Source organism: Sander lucioperca, chromosome 8 (assembly GCF_008315115.2).
Source record: "Sander lucioperca isolate FBNREF2018 chromosome 8, SLUC_FBN_1.2, whole genome shotgun sequence".
NCBI lineage: Eukaryota > Metazoa > Chordata > Actinopteri > Perciformes > Percidae > Sander > Sander lucioperca.
This window is the reverse complement of record NC_050180.1, coordinates 36,405,731-36,420,639: the sequence shown is the minus strand read 5'-3', so window position 1 is coordinate 36,420,639 and position 14,909 is coordinate 36,405,731. Positions and strand designations below refer to the sequence as shown.

At 38.1% G+C, this 14,909-nt stretch overlaps 1 long non-coding RNA gene across 1 annotated transcript; it reads left to right on the top strand.

Annotated features, from left to right (window-relative positions):
- Positions 1-1,352: 1,352 nt before the first annotated feature.
- LOC118495626 lies at positions 1,353-12,918 on the top strand. The gene is made up of 3 exons (XR_004898109.1): positions 1,353-1,475; positions 10,004-10,181; positions 11,835-12,918. It is a non-coding gene; the product is annotated as an uncharacterized LOC118495626 (long non-coding RNA).
- The last annotated feature ends 1,991 nt before the right edge of the window (positions 12,919-14,909 follow it).

The window sequence follows — 14,909 nt, the reverse complement described above, 5'->3', positions numbered from 1 at the left end:
GCTCGTTATAGTGGACTACTATATTTCTCCACTCGATCAGTATTATTAATGCTACATTTTCCTCATTATAAGCCCCAGTGCTCAGTGGTGGAAGAATTATTCAGAGCGTTTGTAAAAGTAGCAATGATGCGGTTTAATAGCCTAACGTTACTCCATTTCAAGTCCTGCATCCGTAATCTTCCTTAAGTAAAAGTAGGTAAGTATTATCAGCAAAATGTTATAAAGTATATCAAATAAAATACTAATTTTGCTGCAGAATGGCCCCTGACAGTGTTACATTAGGTTACTACTACTACTACTACTACTACTACTACTACTACTACTAGCCCACGACTATAGCTAGTACTTTTAGTTAGTACTTTTAATGTTGTAGCAATGGTTGTAGCTGGTCGAGGTAGAGCAGTGTTACAACTCCAAAGACTGGCAATTTAATCTGTAACAATCTGTTATATTTTACATGTGTATTTTATGTCAAATCTTAATCTGCAAAGTAGTTAACCATAGCTTTTAAATGAATGTAGGGGAGTAAAAAGTACCATATTTCAAGAAGTAGTAGGTGACCTCAAAATTGTACTCAAATACATCACACTAAATATAGTTGCATTCCACCTCTGCATCATGCATAAACCCTGTCCATAAGGCACTGATATAAAATGTATGCCATTCATGATTTTTGCAAGTTGAGACCAGTTGAGACATACAGTTACCTTGTTTAACACAATTATATTCATGCAGTGTTCATCATATTTATAATTACTATGTAGGGCTGCACAATTAATCACAATTGTATCGAAATCGCAATATGGACTAGTGCAATATCCAAATCGCAGGGGGGGCGCAATATTTGTTAATTGCAAAATATGTGTCAAACCATTCTGAATTAAGTATTGTGGTGCTGCAGCGATGTCCCGGCCTACACATTGTATCTTACAGACTAATGAAAAACATCTTTGTTTGGTACAGATCCTCTCAAAAATCACACTATAATCATTTTAATTTCTTTCAATGTTAATCATTTTCAATGAAAATGAGAATGATACAAAAACGATAATTCCCTCCAATATCATGAATCATATCGCAATCGCAATATCGGTCAAAATAATCGCAATTATATATTTTCCTCATATCGTGCAGCCCTATTACTATGTACATTATTTTTGTCCATTTATGATTGTTTGTTTTCTGCAATGCACAATCTAGATATAACTCATTGCCAGGAAACTAGTTCTGTGTGTTCAATTTAGCGTCTTAAGAACTTGATCCTGACTCTCTTTGCATGAATAACAACGATACATCTGTGCCTGATTCCACTCTCTTTTCTCTCCTCGTACCCTTACTCCTTCGAAGCAGCTAGGCCGAGCACCTGGTGTGTAAGGAGCTGGACATCCTCATTGATTACTTTAGGGAGGTGTGGTCCCAGACATCATGGCTCTCTCGCTGCATCCCAGCGTAGAAAGTAAGCAACACAGGGAAAGGTCAGTTTAAATAATGGGCACCATATTTGACACCTGGGGGGGGGGGGGAATTAATTAGATTGTTTCTCAGCAGGACGGGACTTTCCAACCCTGTATCTCATACCAAATCCACCACCAACAAATGAATGAATGCATATTTAAGAGATGAAGAAACACATTTTGGTTGCACTTGAGTGACTAACATGTTACATGAAAATGACTGAAAAGGATTTCGTGATCACGGGGTCAGGATTAATGGTACAATAGCAATTTCACTTGGAATTATTTTCACTTACCCAAGCATTGCAACCAAAAACAACAACTTGATTAATCTATGTCTTTGGGAATACAGTGTTGCTGGGTAATTACTTATCATGCAGGCAACATAAAACATTTGGTCTAGACTAATCTGTTCCTTTTGGCAATGACAAATTATAGCCCCAAACAAAACATTTCACATATTTCTTTTTCCAATCAAGTTTTTTGTATGTGTTTCATTTATTATGTAATTATTTGCTGCAAATGCTTCTATTTTGTTTTACATGAGCATTATAACTGAGATGAAAGAATGAAAATATGAATTATTAATGAAGATGATCACACAGTTGTATGTTGACTTACCAAAAATGACCTGACATGGACTTTACTGATATGTTATATTTGTCGGTATTTTCAGCATGAAGGGCATTAGGGACACCTTGCACCCAAAACCTCTATCTCGTTAATAACCACATTCAAAGTGCCTGTAGCCTTTTGGTTAAAAGCAAATTAATGGTGGTTGCATGGTTGTAAAAAATATTGACAGAATTCTCCTGATTGCGCCCCTAGATAACGCCAGTAAATCAAATCTGAAACATTCAAAGTTGTCTGAGTCGAAGCACGTAATGAGAAACCTCTTTTGTTCTTTAGAACAGCGAGCCTTACATGTGTTTTTGAGCCTAATCAATATCAGAAATGAGAAGAGAAAAAGTGAAGGTCTTGAAACTTTAAACTTTGCAACTTTTCAAAGAGTAATTACAGTGTACAAATAGGATTTTACCCAAAGCAGTGTGCATGTTGTTTTTTCACGCCTTGAAGGACATTTCAAAGGTTTGGCCGAAGCGGAAACCACAGGGGGACAGCTGGTTAGTGTAGGAAAGTGTTAGTGAGGAGTTCATGTATGCAGCTCTCCCTTACTGCTGTCAGCTATGTTATATGGGCGCTCTGTGAAGTAGGCAATAAACAATCTGCTCTAATAAGGAGAGGGAATAAAGTTGAAAGTGTTAGGTTGTTGCTATGCTCTGTAGAGAGTTATTTGGACCATATTATAGTCTATGCACATAATAGAATAGGCAATGGGCTGTGGTTATATTTTAAAGGTTTAAGTTTGTTTCACATTGTATAAGTTTTGATACACCTTTGTTCTCTTTGTTTCTTGAAAACATTTATTACCAGATTTAGATTTTTAATCAACTAAATGATGATGGATTTTTGAAATGGTACTTTACTTTACAAATACTTTTCTCTATTACTCATTACATGCTAACATTGAAACTAAATACTCAACTCCCAGATGGTTGTCATTGCAAAAGTTGCAGATCCTTGGATTCCAATCCAAGCCTTTATATCTTCAAATGATCCTAGGGATTCTGGTGCTGCTAACCTTAAAGTTAAAAATAGCCTGTCTGTATATGTTGTTAATACAATAGGTACTTTTCTACTTACACACGCCTGTTTAAATCGGACATAAAAATGTTACAGTGACATATGTTTGAGCTTGCTTTGCCACTTTTGTCTGAACTGGTCTTTCAACCGTTGTTAGTTACATTTTTGTGTGAGCCAGAGATAAGACAAACCAAAGTCATACAAACACATGAATTCCATGTCTGTTCCAAATATTCCAACATTGTTTTTATTGTTTTAACAGATTTATTCCCAATTTTGTAAAAACTGGAGGGTTTGATAGTACATGTGAATAAAGATCAAAAGTACACATAAGGTTTTGACATTCTGAAACAAAAAGTTTACGTCACTGTAAAATTTAATTTTAGGTTTTGCAGGATGATTTTGGGATTCATATGTTTGTACTGAATATACAGTTGCATGTGACACTATGCAGTTTGTGGTGGTTGGAAAAAGGCTCAGATCTTATGTCATTGTGGGAAAATAGACTTTTCATACATTTTTAACCTAGATGGGATAAGCATTTAGGTATATTCAGAGAGTTGGATTATTTATCTTTAATTGAGACACAAATACAGAGATAGGAACTACATACAAAATGGGTATGTCAAGTAGTCTGAGATGTATTTAAACTTCATTTTAACTGTTAACATTATAACAATCCCCACAGCAATGTTCTCTTCACCAACCTCACAAATCAAATGTCCTTCCTAGTACAAGATCAGTAGTGTTTTGCAGAAAACAGTGAAACCTACATCAGCAAATTACATGAACTGTTGTTTTTAAGATTGTATGTATTGGACCTCATAATATCTAAGGAAACTGTAAATGTACAAGTAATATTGGTATAGAACAGCTCACAGACACGAGTGAGCGTTGAGGCCTGCATGCATGTTTTCATCTTCTCCAGTCCAATCGCTCTCTTATCCAGACTGCAGAAAGAAATCTCTGAAGCTTCTTTGTATGAAAAAAGAAAGCCCTGTGAGAGACACACAACTCCAGTATTGGGGCCAGAAAACAATTTTAAACATAGCTGTTTATATGTTTGAATTTTCTTATTTTCATGCTGTTAACAAGCAGAGCACTTTTGAGTTTTTAAATAGCTTATTACATTTAACTTTAAACATCGTGATACAATTTTACCAGGAAATGATATTGACATGTAGACCTACAATAATATAACAGACTTTCTCATTAAATGTTATTCACAAAAATGGTGCAATTTGTGGGTAAAAGTAAACATTATAATTTCTATTTTGTAAAGCCTGACTCTTAAAAAAAAGTTTCATAGTTTCTGAAAGATGAAAATAGAAACTTATTAGACAAAGAAACTACTTACCCACTTTATATGTAATGTTTTTACTCTTTGTACTTTCTTTACAATTTGTAAAATGCATTATACAAAAATGTCTGAAAAGCAAAATTTGAATATTTTTCTACCTTGAATTGGTGGTATACAGTAGGGGTGCACGATTCAGACAATGTCACGATTCGATTCGATATCGATTTTTAGGCTCACGATTCGATTCAAAAACGATTCTCAATTAAAAAAACAATTCACAGTATGTAAATGTAGTTACTTTTCCCATGTGATTGCAGTAGACATACAATTAAAAAGAATAGATTTTGAATCGGTAGAGCTTGAATCGCGATACAAATGTGAATCGATTTTTTTTAGTATACACTATGTAAAACTGATATAAAAACACATTTTCAATAACTTTCAAACTTCCCAAGCCCTTAAAATATTATTTATAAGGATGTTTCTGCTTGGCTGTTACAGAAGACAGTGACCTTTTAGTCAGTTGCATGTTAGGCGGCTGCATATATGAAAAAAAAAACGTTGTATGTTGCACCTGAGTTACCTATCCTGAGCCACCACAGTGGTCCAAAAAGTCACATTAGTTTTTTTGCCGCTTCCGATCTCAATGCGAGCACTACTCCAAAGTTAAGAGGCACGATAGATTTGTAGATATTTCTCTGTCTGTTTGATTTCCAATAATAGCTAGACATTGTTGAAATAACTGCTCGCATAAAGTAAGAATTTTACAAGAATGTAGCTGGTCTAGTGATATTTTGGACCAGAAAATGCTTTGATGTTGGTCTTAAACATTCTCTGTTTGATATGGCTTTCAAATGAACTCTGGTATGAACCTCACTTTCCGCCTCCCAAAATGGCATCGGGTAGTGATGAGCCTTCTCATAGCTCTTTCATGGCTACACTGTAAACACGCTACACTGTTTTTATTCCTTAAGAAAATCACAGACGGAGAATCAAACTGTCTTCAGTCAACATTTAGATTCCTAATACGCTGTGCGAAATGGAGCCGCAGAGGAGGAGACTTCTTTCATTAGACGCTTCACTAATGCTCTGAAGTTTGCTCCTTCCATCTGAGATGACTTGAAAAGAGAAACAATGCCTCTGCCTATTGGGATCTTTGGAGATTTTCTCTCTCATCACAAATTAATGAAAGAGGTGGCATGTATGGAGTTGGAGAGCGTCAGCAGGAAAACCTGGTCATAAGCAGCTACCATCATGTACACTGATTTATGACAGAATCATATGTTGTGTATATGTGACGTGGTGTATGTTGTTTCTCAAGAAGTCTTTACTTCAACTTGCAAAATCTGGAGAAACATTTTCCTCACACTGGTATTGATACACAGAGTACATATACAATGATGTATAGCATCTGCCTGTAGAGGGCACACTTCACCTGGGATGCTTCATGGCTACACCTTTCCCAATCTCTCTCTCTTTTTTCCACACACACACAATATTCATTTGGGTATAACCATCTTATATCGGGCACAGAGACAGTATGAATTAGAGGTGAGTTTATGCCAGTTATTCTGATGAGTGTACCGTATCACTTTCCCACATTGGCCTCCATTTCTCCTTTTATGAGACAGGCCCATCAAAACGGAGCGGGAGCTTTTTGATATCCTAAGAGGGGCATGTCGCGCAGAAACATTAACGCTCATAATTCATAGCAAATCAAGAAAGATTTTGTTGGAACAGAGGATCACACCAATTACCAGTTGTTTATTGTTTGCTATTGTTGTGTTTACTGCAGTCTAATCACATTTGGAGGTCGGCCACAGTACTACATCAGCTCCAAGTGGAAAAGCTCTTTTGAAGCCTTTCATTTCATTGTGCCATATTAGCTGCTCTGAGCAGTCCTAGACAACATGCTGCCTTTGCTTTCAAGATAAAAAGAAACAAGCATTACATCACTTTCTAAATAACTTCACGAATTGAGGAAATTGCACATAAATTGGTCACCTAAAAAAAACCCGGACGTGCCCGTTAAGAAAAATGTGTTTCATCTATTAATTTGCCTCAAGATCATAATCGTTTACATAATGACTTGAACATGGGAACAAGAGTTTGTGTTCAATTCTGGTCAAATGTTGTTGGCTGCTAATGTTTGGCCAGACAAAGCTCCCTCTTTTTCATTCTTGCCCCTCCTATGGAATAGCAGATTTGTGGCATGAAAGCAAGAAAATCATGGAAATCAGCAAGGCCTTCATTATACCAAGGTCATTACAGCTGGCTTTTATCCTCCTCTGTACTTATAGGAGGTAAGGGAATCCTATTCTCCATCACCCAAGGCCTCACCTTTGAACACACACACAGACACAAGCTCACACCAGGGCCAGAATTTGCACACACACACACGCACACGCACACACATGCACACAAACACACATCGATGCTCTTTCATTTGGCCTCCTTGAATTTCATCATTCATTTTTACATCACATTAGTGTGTCGTGTTAGTGGTCGGCGTGCCTGCATATAGAGGACTGCTGTTACTTCAGGAAAAGACTGAATAATGCACGGGAAAAGGCAGGGAAGGCTTGAAGGGAGTCGGCAACAACACTGATGATCATCTCCTCATACTCCATATATGAAACAGTTAGAGTATACATGAAGTGGGATAAATAGATTATAGAGCTTCTTGGAATTTCCATTGCTAGACTACAAGGTAGACTAGAATGTGGGTGAACTGTTTTTCGGCCATACTGTAGGGTAACAGTTTTATATGGTAAAACACAATGAAATGATTGAATAGTCATAACAACTTTGATTTCTATAGTCATGTTCTGTTTCCTTACTTCCACAGCAAAACAATTTATTGTTCAAAAAAATAATACAGACCAAATGGGAGCAAAATGAGTGGTTTGCCTCACTACTACTATTTTCTAAAGTTACTCTTGGAACAATTTTTTTGTAAAACACCATTTTACATGTATCCATATAAAGCTTTGTAAAATAATGCATTAAGTTACTGTAATTAGCCCATTTCTTTTAAAGTAACCCAATCTCACAATTTTGAGCAAAAAAAAGAAAAGAAAACTCTCCATGTTAATATTTTTAATGAGCCTCACAAGACAGTTGAGTCTTACTCAATGGCGCTATCAAAAAATGCATAACTGTGATCTTGAGAGTAAGGAAAATGTTCTCTTAATATACGCCAAAGATGGTCTCTTCTGTCTGTCTCAGCGACTGTGTCTGATTTGAAACTTTCCATTGATCTGATACCACCAAGAACTGGCCTGCATATTAAACCAACGCTGCGATATAGCCCCTTAGAGACACGATTTTGTGTGTGTGTGTGTGTGTGTGTGTGTGTGTGCGTGCTCTGATGGCTGTAGTCCAGGTTCAGGGTAAAAAAAATGTATTCAGAGTTATGTGCTGTCCATTGATAATCATACAAACTGTAATATCCCTCAGAAGTCCAGCTCAGCGCCTGCCAACACACATTGGCCTTCACTTCTGATGCTGACATCATTTAATCTTCAGGAGAAGCTTAGGGGTTTCTGTCCCAAATCCTTGATCTAGTTCACCTTACAGGATGAGCCTTACTGCCTGTCCTCCAAAATAAACAGGCTCATTATTGTACTCCCTTTTGTCGAAGGCACAGAGACTGTCCTCCTGCCTTTAGATAATGAAGCCTCTCACTGTTGCAACCCGTCCACAATGCATTAAAAATATTTAAACACAAATATCCTCATTTGGTCTGCATTGGAACTGACAACAGGCCAGGAGATATCTTGTTGCATGCATGTGATCAATATACACACAAGCAAAGTTTTTTTTTTTTTTTTTTTTCAATGGAACCTTTTTACACAGTATGAAAACAATCCTCTGCTGTATCGCTCTTCTTGTGTCTGTTTTTTTTATATGTAACGAAAAGGACATACACTTCTCTGATTAGGACTGGCAGAAGTGCTCGGGAGACAGCGTCGGAAATGGATGAACATTAAGCACCTGATCGGACAGGATCAATGAAAAGCAATTAGATGATAAGTCTGTGGGAGCAGTGCACGACTACAGGGGCTGAGACCTTTACAGCAGCCAGGAGAACGAGGGGATGTACTGTAAAAAATGTGTCAGATATTTTTTAGATCTTAAACAGGGTAGAAATTGATCTTCATACATGAGGTGAAGGAATTTATGAGACTGTGATGATATCCATGGTGTACAGTATTTATGTGTGTTTGTCTGCGCATGCTTCTGTCTCCTTGTGTGATTTGCGCGTGCCTTATGTGTTTTGCCTAACATCTATTGTCATAATGATGTGTGATTATTAAGCGAGCAGGTTTTTCACAGCGGGGAAAAAAGGGGCTGAGCCGACAACAGGTTGGGCCTTCCTTTGTGTCTTTGTTTGAACACTCAGCAAATACATATTCATGCTCCCAATATGCACACAATAGCACACATTTGTTTATAATCTTCGTTTATTTGGGTTGCATACATTAACGAAAACACATTTTTTTTGCGGTTGTGATGCAAACAGAGGCACAAGGTGATAGCGAAGAAAGGTTTCTCGTAAAAGAGGTGGACACAGTCTCCAGGAGCCGATGCCTTGTTGTATCGCTAGGAGAGGTTAGCAGGCAGCAGGCTACCTATTAGGCTAAACCAGGGTGTGCAATGTTCTGTGTGGGCTAAAAAGACAAGCTCTGACCATTAGCGTACCTTCTGTGCCTGGTTCTAAAGTACAAAAGCGCATGAGAGTTTTCCTTCCAATTTGTTTGTGTAATGATGACACACAACAAATAACTCAATGCTTAATCCAGGCTTTGTTAGTTTATTGTAATATTTTTTTGTTTATCTGGTACAACTAAAATCCCTCATTTGTGGCCCTTAAAACCAAATGAAGGTATAAACACTGCACAGGCTACAATAAAGTGTCTTTCTCCTGTACTGGATTAATGCATCTGCTCCTTTCCAACACTAGATGGCTGTCTGTGCTGTGTATGCTTTGTATCTACACCAGTGCACCTCTGCTGTTGTTGGCCCTGAAAATGCAAGGCTGAGCAAAAGATTTTTGTTAATAATGCTTTGAGACACTTGGGTTATGAAAACACACATCTACAAAGACATAGCACTCAACTTAATGTTTTGATGTTTGAATTTGCCAACCCTTCATTTTTTATGAAGTCATGAACAGTGGATTAAATATACTGTCATCACAAAAGTCAGGTACAGATGCACACTCATGAGGTGAAAGTGCATTTGAGTAGATTTAAAAATAAACTCTATGCAATGTCAATTTTAATATATATTCCACAAATCTAGATTTTCTTTTTGTGGATCAGGAAAGACTTCAATTAAACTGACAGATTTCAAAACAAGTCAAGGGTGCTATTAGTGTCAAAAGAAACCACTGAACACATTATTTATCATTCCAGTTATCGTGTAATTATTCTGACTACAGCTCCATTTCCATGACTTTCTTTTATATTAGTGTATCCGCTGTGTGTGTTTTGTGTAAGAGGCTATTTGTAGTTTCATTATATGCAGTAAATGTGACCACATAGAGCACTTGGTTGCAGTATTGACTTTGAAGATTGCCTTTCTTCTTCTTCTCCTTTAGAGGCCGTCCGTCTCTTTAGCCTGGAGCTCCCAAACCGCACAGCCGGCCAGTTCGCGGTGGCCTTTTATTATGATGTCAGCACTTCACTTAAAGAGCATTCAATATCTCCAGAACGGCCGTTGGTGGAACATCAATAGAAATATACAGACACAAACTGGATGGCTATTCCTCATAGCTGGTCAGTTCATTTGCTCATTGATTTATTGGTAGCTGACAGAGTAATGGAATTAAGTAGCAGTGATTATCACGACTGAACAGGTTTGTTTGTTTGTTTTTTTCCTGCATCTGTTGAGAGTTTCAACACTGGCAATGTAGAGGTAGACAAATACACATACATACACATTCATTCAAATCGGCATCACACAAGCACATGAAATAAGTTATTCTGTAATATTTGAAGAAAATGAGAAGCTCCCAAACAGCTTGGTGTGTTGAGTGATTTCTCAATTGACCCTCAACTGAAGACAGAAGGTCCCGAGGCTAAAACTAGGTTTACAAAGGAAGTAGGAGAATAGGAGCAGGAAAAACGAATGAGTAAAGCAGTGGAGTAGAGTAGAAGGCTGTTAGGCCTGGTCTGATTTGCAGGGCTTTTAAAACAGGGTGATGTAGTCAATAAGCAAAGCTTTGTGAGACAGTTGTACCAAAATCACCCACATAAATTAGGGTGTGATTACCTCAGGAGCCGTAGTTATTGGGTGCTAACATTGGTACGCACACTCTTTAACGTTATTAACACTCTTAATAGTGAGCGGCAGCTTGTAACAGAAGCCTTGCATAACCCAAATCTCTCTTTTACAGTCCCAACAGCTGGAACAACATGAACCTGGTGTTCAACTGGTGTCGGCCTGTATATTCTTGATATTGTCACCATGATGCTGAAATCACAATCCTCCGAGATTTGATCCGAAGTTTGATGATTCAGGGCTGAATGCTTTGTCTGGTGTTTATTGTGCACATGTGCACAACTCCACATCTCGTCGATCTACTGCTGCATCTCTGGCTCTGTAATTCATGCAAAATGAAATGAAAACCTTCTTAGCAATATGCAGATTTCTTTATGCAAAGCAGCATTACCTATGGTGCACGGACGGCAGCTAATGCCTTTGATCAGTCTCTCTGACATTCTCTAACTACTGAGAAGAAAAGAACTTAAAAATTGTAAAGGCTCTTAATTGAAGTGAACATAAAAGAAGATACATGGTGTTAATTGGTATATGCTAAGAATAATCTAGACCTTGGAGACCACTGTCCCTTACCGGCCCCCCTGCCAAAGTGTCAGGATTTACATCTTTAATTCAAGATTTCCCCACATTAATTACCTCGCAGGCAGCAATATGCGGATCACTTCATTTTAAAGTATAATAAACATCCAAATAGTTTCTCCCCCCCCCCCCATCCATGAATATCAATTTTTGTTATTGTGCAAAGGCCTGGCTCTGCTGTTTCTTTTCCTCAGGAGGTTGTGTACAAAGTAACGGGTTATAAATGTGGTCCAGTAAGAATTTTACAGTCACATTGAGATATAGTAAGAGCATAATTGAAGTTGAAACATTGGACAAAAACTTTAATCATAATTTCTTTTTAAAAAGCTATAAGAAAACACATGAAGATGAAGAATTAAAGATAAAGAAAATATTCTGAGGTCATTTTTTTGTGCAGGTGTTACAGCACATTGTTATGGGAAATGGTTATGGTTTAAAGACTAAACTAAAGAAGGTTTAGACTGATACCTGTTTCAAAATTATTTGACATAGCATAATTTTGGCGCGACAACTAATTTGTATGTGTGTGTGTGTGTGTGTGTGTGTCTGTGTTTGCGTGTACTTTGCAGTCAAGTAAAGCAATTTGAACACTGAGCCCCAGTATGACCTTTGATTATGAGAGGGATACGGCGGTGCTCATATCCCAGGCCTCTCGGTTCCCTCTCAACATGATGAATGGGACACCCTCAGCTGCAGGACAAAACAACCATTCGAGGATCCAGGGTGACACACACACACACACACACACATGCACATACACGCACACACACAAGCAGATACATGTACATGTACCTGCACACACACAGAAATGCTGACAGACAAATGACACTCTGATGGAAAGTGAAGCACTTTATAGTCCTTAAATGCCACTAGCAACAGACACACACACACACACACACACACACACACACACACACACACACACACGCATGCACACAAATGTCTGTAATATTACAACACCTAAACTTATCTTCTTGTGTTTAAAGCACATTTAACACTGTGCTGCCCTTGAAAATAACCAGCTAAGCTGAGGCTTTTATCTTATGAGCAGGTTCTTGTATAGAAAAATCCATTATGGCTTATTGAAACTGTTTCAAATGTACCCAAATGTGGTTGAAATTATGCAGTTTATTAAGCAACAATAAGCAATTTATGTAAACATAGTTCAAACTAGCGCTGCTCCTGTACACCTTAAAATGCTCCTTTTTTTAAGTGGTTTTATTTTGGGGCTCAAAGTGCACGATACAGTGTTAAAACTGATTTGATATGGAAACCTGCAGGGACATATTAATTAAAATAGCAATTTAATTAGCATTCCACTGTGACCTAAAAGTTGAATATTATTAGAGCTGCAACCGTCGGCTGTGATGAAAAGAGCTTACATGACAGTGAAATTGAAATTCAAAGAGCTGGAGATAATGTACACACAGATCAAAAGAACAAACGGTGGGGAGAAAAATAACACACCAAGGAGTTTTACATTTCCTCACAAGGGGGAAAACCAGTGTGTGCACACTCCTGCACCCTCCCACACACAGGCACACATGCACATGAGAACACAGACTCACCCTCAGAATTAGGTAGTTTGGTGTAATTTAATCCCAAAAATTTGCCAGATACAAATATTGCTACTATGACAATGAGTTAACACGGTTGTTGTATTAGAGGGTGTACTCACTTTACTGTCTGCTTTTTATTTTCAGAAAAGAGTTTGGCCTAAATCTTGGGCTCATATGAATCTTTCTTCATGATGTAAATTGATTGTAAATGTCATTCTGAGTAGTAGGCTGCTACAGTCATATGAAGACAGAATGGTAAAACGTTTCAAATGTATTAACACCATGAAATTAATTATTTGTATGCATATATAAACATTCTGCACATAATCACTTATTGAAACAGTAATTTGAACCTGTACTTAGTATAGTAATCTGCTGCAACTATGGCAACGTTCAAGAACTTGAAATGTTGATATGATCGGTGGTTTTGTGCACTGATACATAACTCATGACCAGTGGTGGATGATCTCTGATTCTTTACTTTAGTAAAAGTAGCAAACACTACCAGGTGTATTATAATAATATTATGATTATCGATGCATTCATGTGTAAGCAGCATTTAAATGTTGCAACTGGCCGAGGCTGGGGCTAATTTGAACTACTTTATATACTGTTGTGTATTTTTATCTATAACAATGCATTATATTTCATAAGATCATATGTTGTGTATGAATCATCTGACTCTGCAGTGTATCTTTTAACTATCTCAAATAAATGCAAAAGAAGTAAAGTCGTACAATGTTTTCCTCTAAAATGTAGAGTAGAAGTATAAAGGATCATGAAAATGTAAATGCTCGAGTAAAGTCCCTCAAAATCTTTACAGTGCTTAAAGGAGTAAAAACTATTTGAGTTTTCCTCCATTGCTGAGTCAAGCTGGAGTGATGCCACATCATAAATCTACAGGATATACAAGTCTTCTGTTGAATGCATACACTGTTTTCAAATGAAATATTAATGTCAATATTTATTGACAATTTTGTTCACATTTATCAATTGCCAGACTGATCTCAAGAAGTGGCGTATGTATGACACACATTCGTATGCCATGTGTTATCAAGACGCATAATCGCTTTTTAGCATGTTAGGCCTCCATTGACTTACATTACCTTGCGATTGCGTGTCAATTTATGCCAAGTTCTCCTGAGAAAAGAACGGTAGCGAGTAGTATGAAAGCATAAGTAATCCGCATAAGGAGGTTGGTTGGGGTGGTGGATGGGTCAAACACAGGACTTTCACCCAGGAGACTGCGGATTGTGTCCCGCGTGTCACGTTTGCTAATCCCAACCGTCGCTTTCTTCTTTTACTAAACCCAACCGTCCCGTTCTTCTTTTACTAAACCCAACCCGTCCGCTGCATACGGCGTAGACATACACGCGGACACGCAAAGTCATGACGTCACGTTGCAATTGCTGTAAATTATCTTATCATCCACTGTAAAAAATGTCAAAAAAAATTTTTCACACAAGATTTTATGATGCCACCTTTTTATTAACCACTTTGCCCCTGGTTGAAATCCAGTGACCTCCACAGTCATATAGCTTTCCTACAGTGCAGCTGGAGGAAGCAGAGAAGAGGTTTACGTTGCTCCAATCGTTGGCACTACACTTGAGCTGACATGTTTCATCATAGCTGCTGCTCACAGTCTCTCGGCGTCAGGTTAACCTATATCAACCGCCACAGCATGCCCCGATATACATTAAGCCTTATACAGGTCATGACAATCAAAACAGTCCTCACAGGGGTCAGCGCACTCCAGTCTGCTCACTGTTACTTGCTTTTTTTTTAACCTTGAGGGCTTCTGTGCTTTCTCTGCATCCCTTTAGGGAGAGTTGCATATTCCTGCACAGCCTTGTGCATGGGCAGAGTAGCCTGTTTTGTTGGTAAGGGCCTCCACGCCTCTCAATAGCGCTCTACAAGTGTGTGTGTTAACATGTGTCCCTGAAGTGGGCCAGCAAGCCATTCATTAGTATTCATTAGTGTGAGGTGCTGGCCGGTGTGGGGCTCATGTTGAATCAGTGTTTTGACGAGGCCTCGGCCCGGCGTGGGTCAGCGAAGAGCCAGTAATTAAGCCCACCGGTCAGGAGG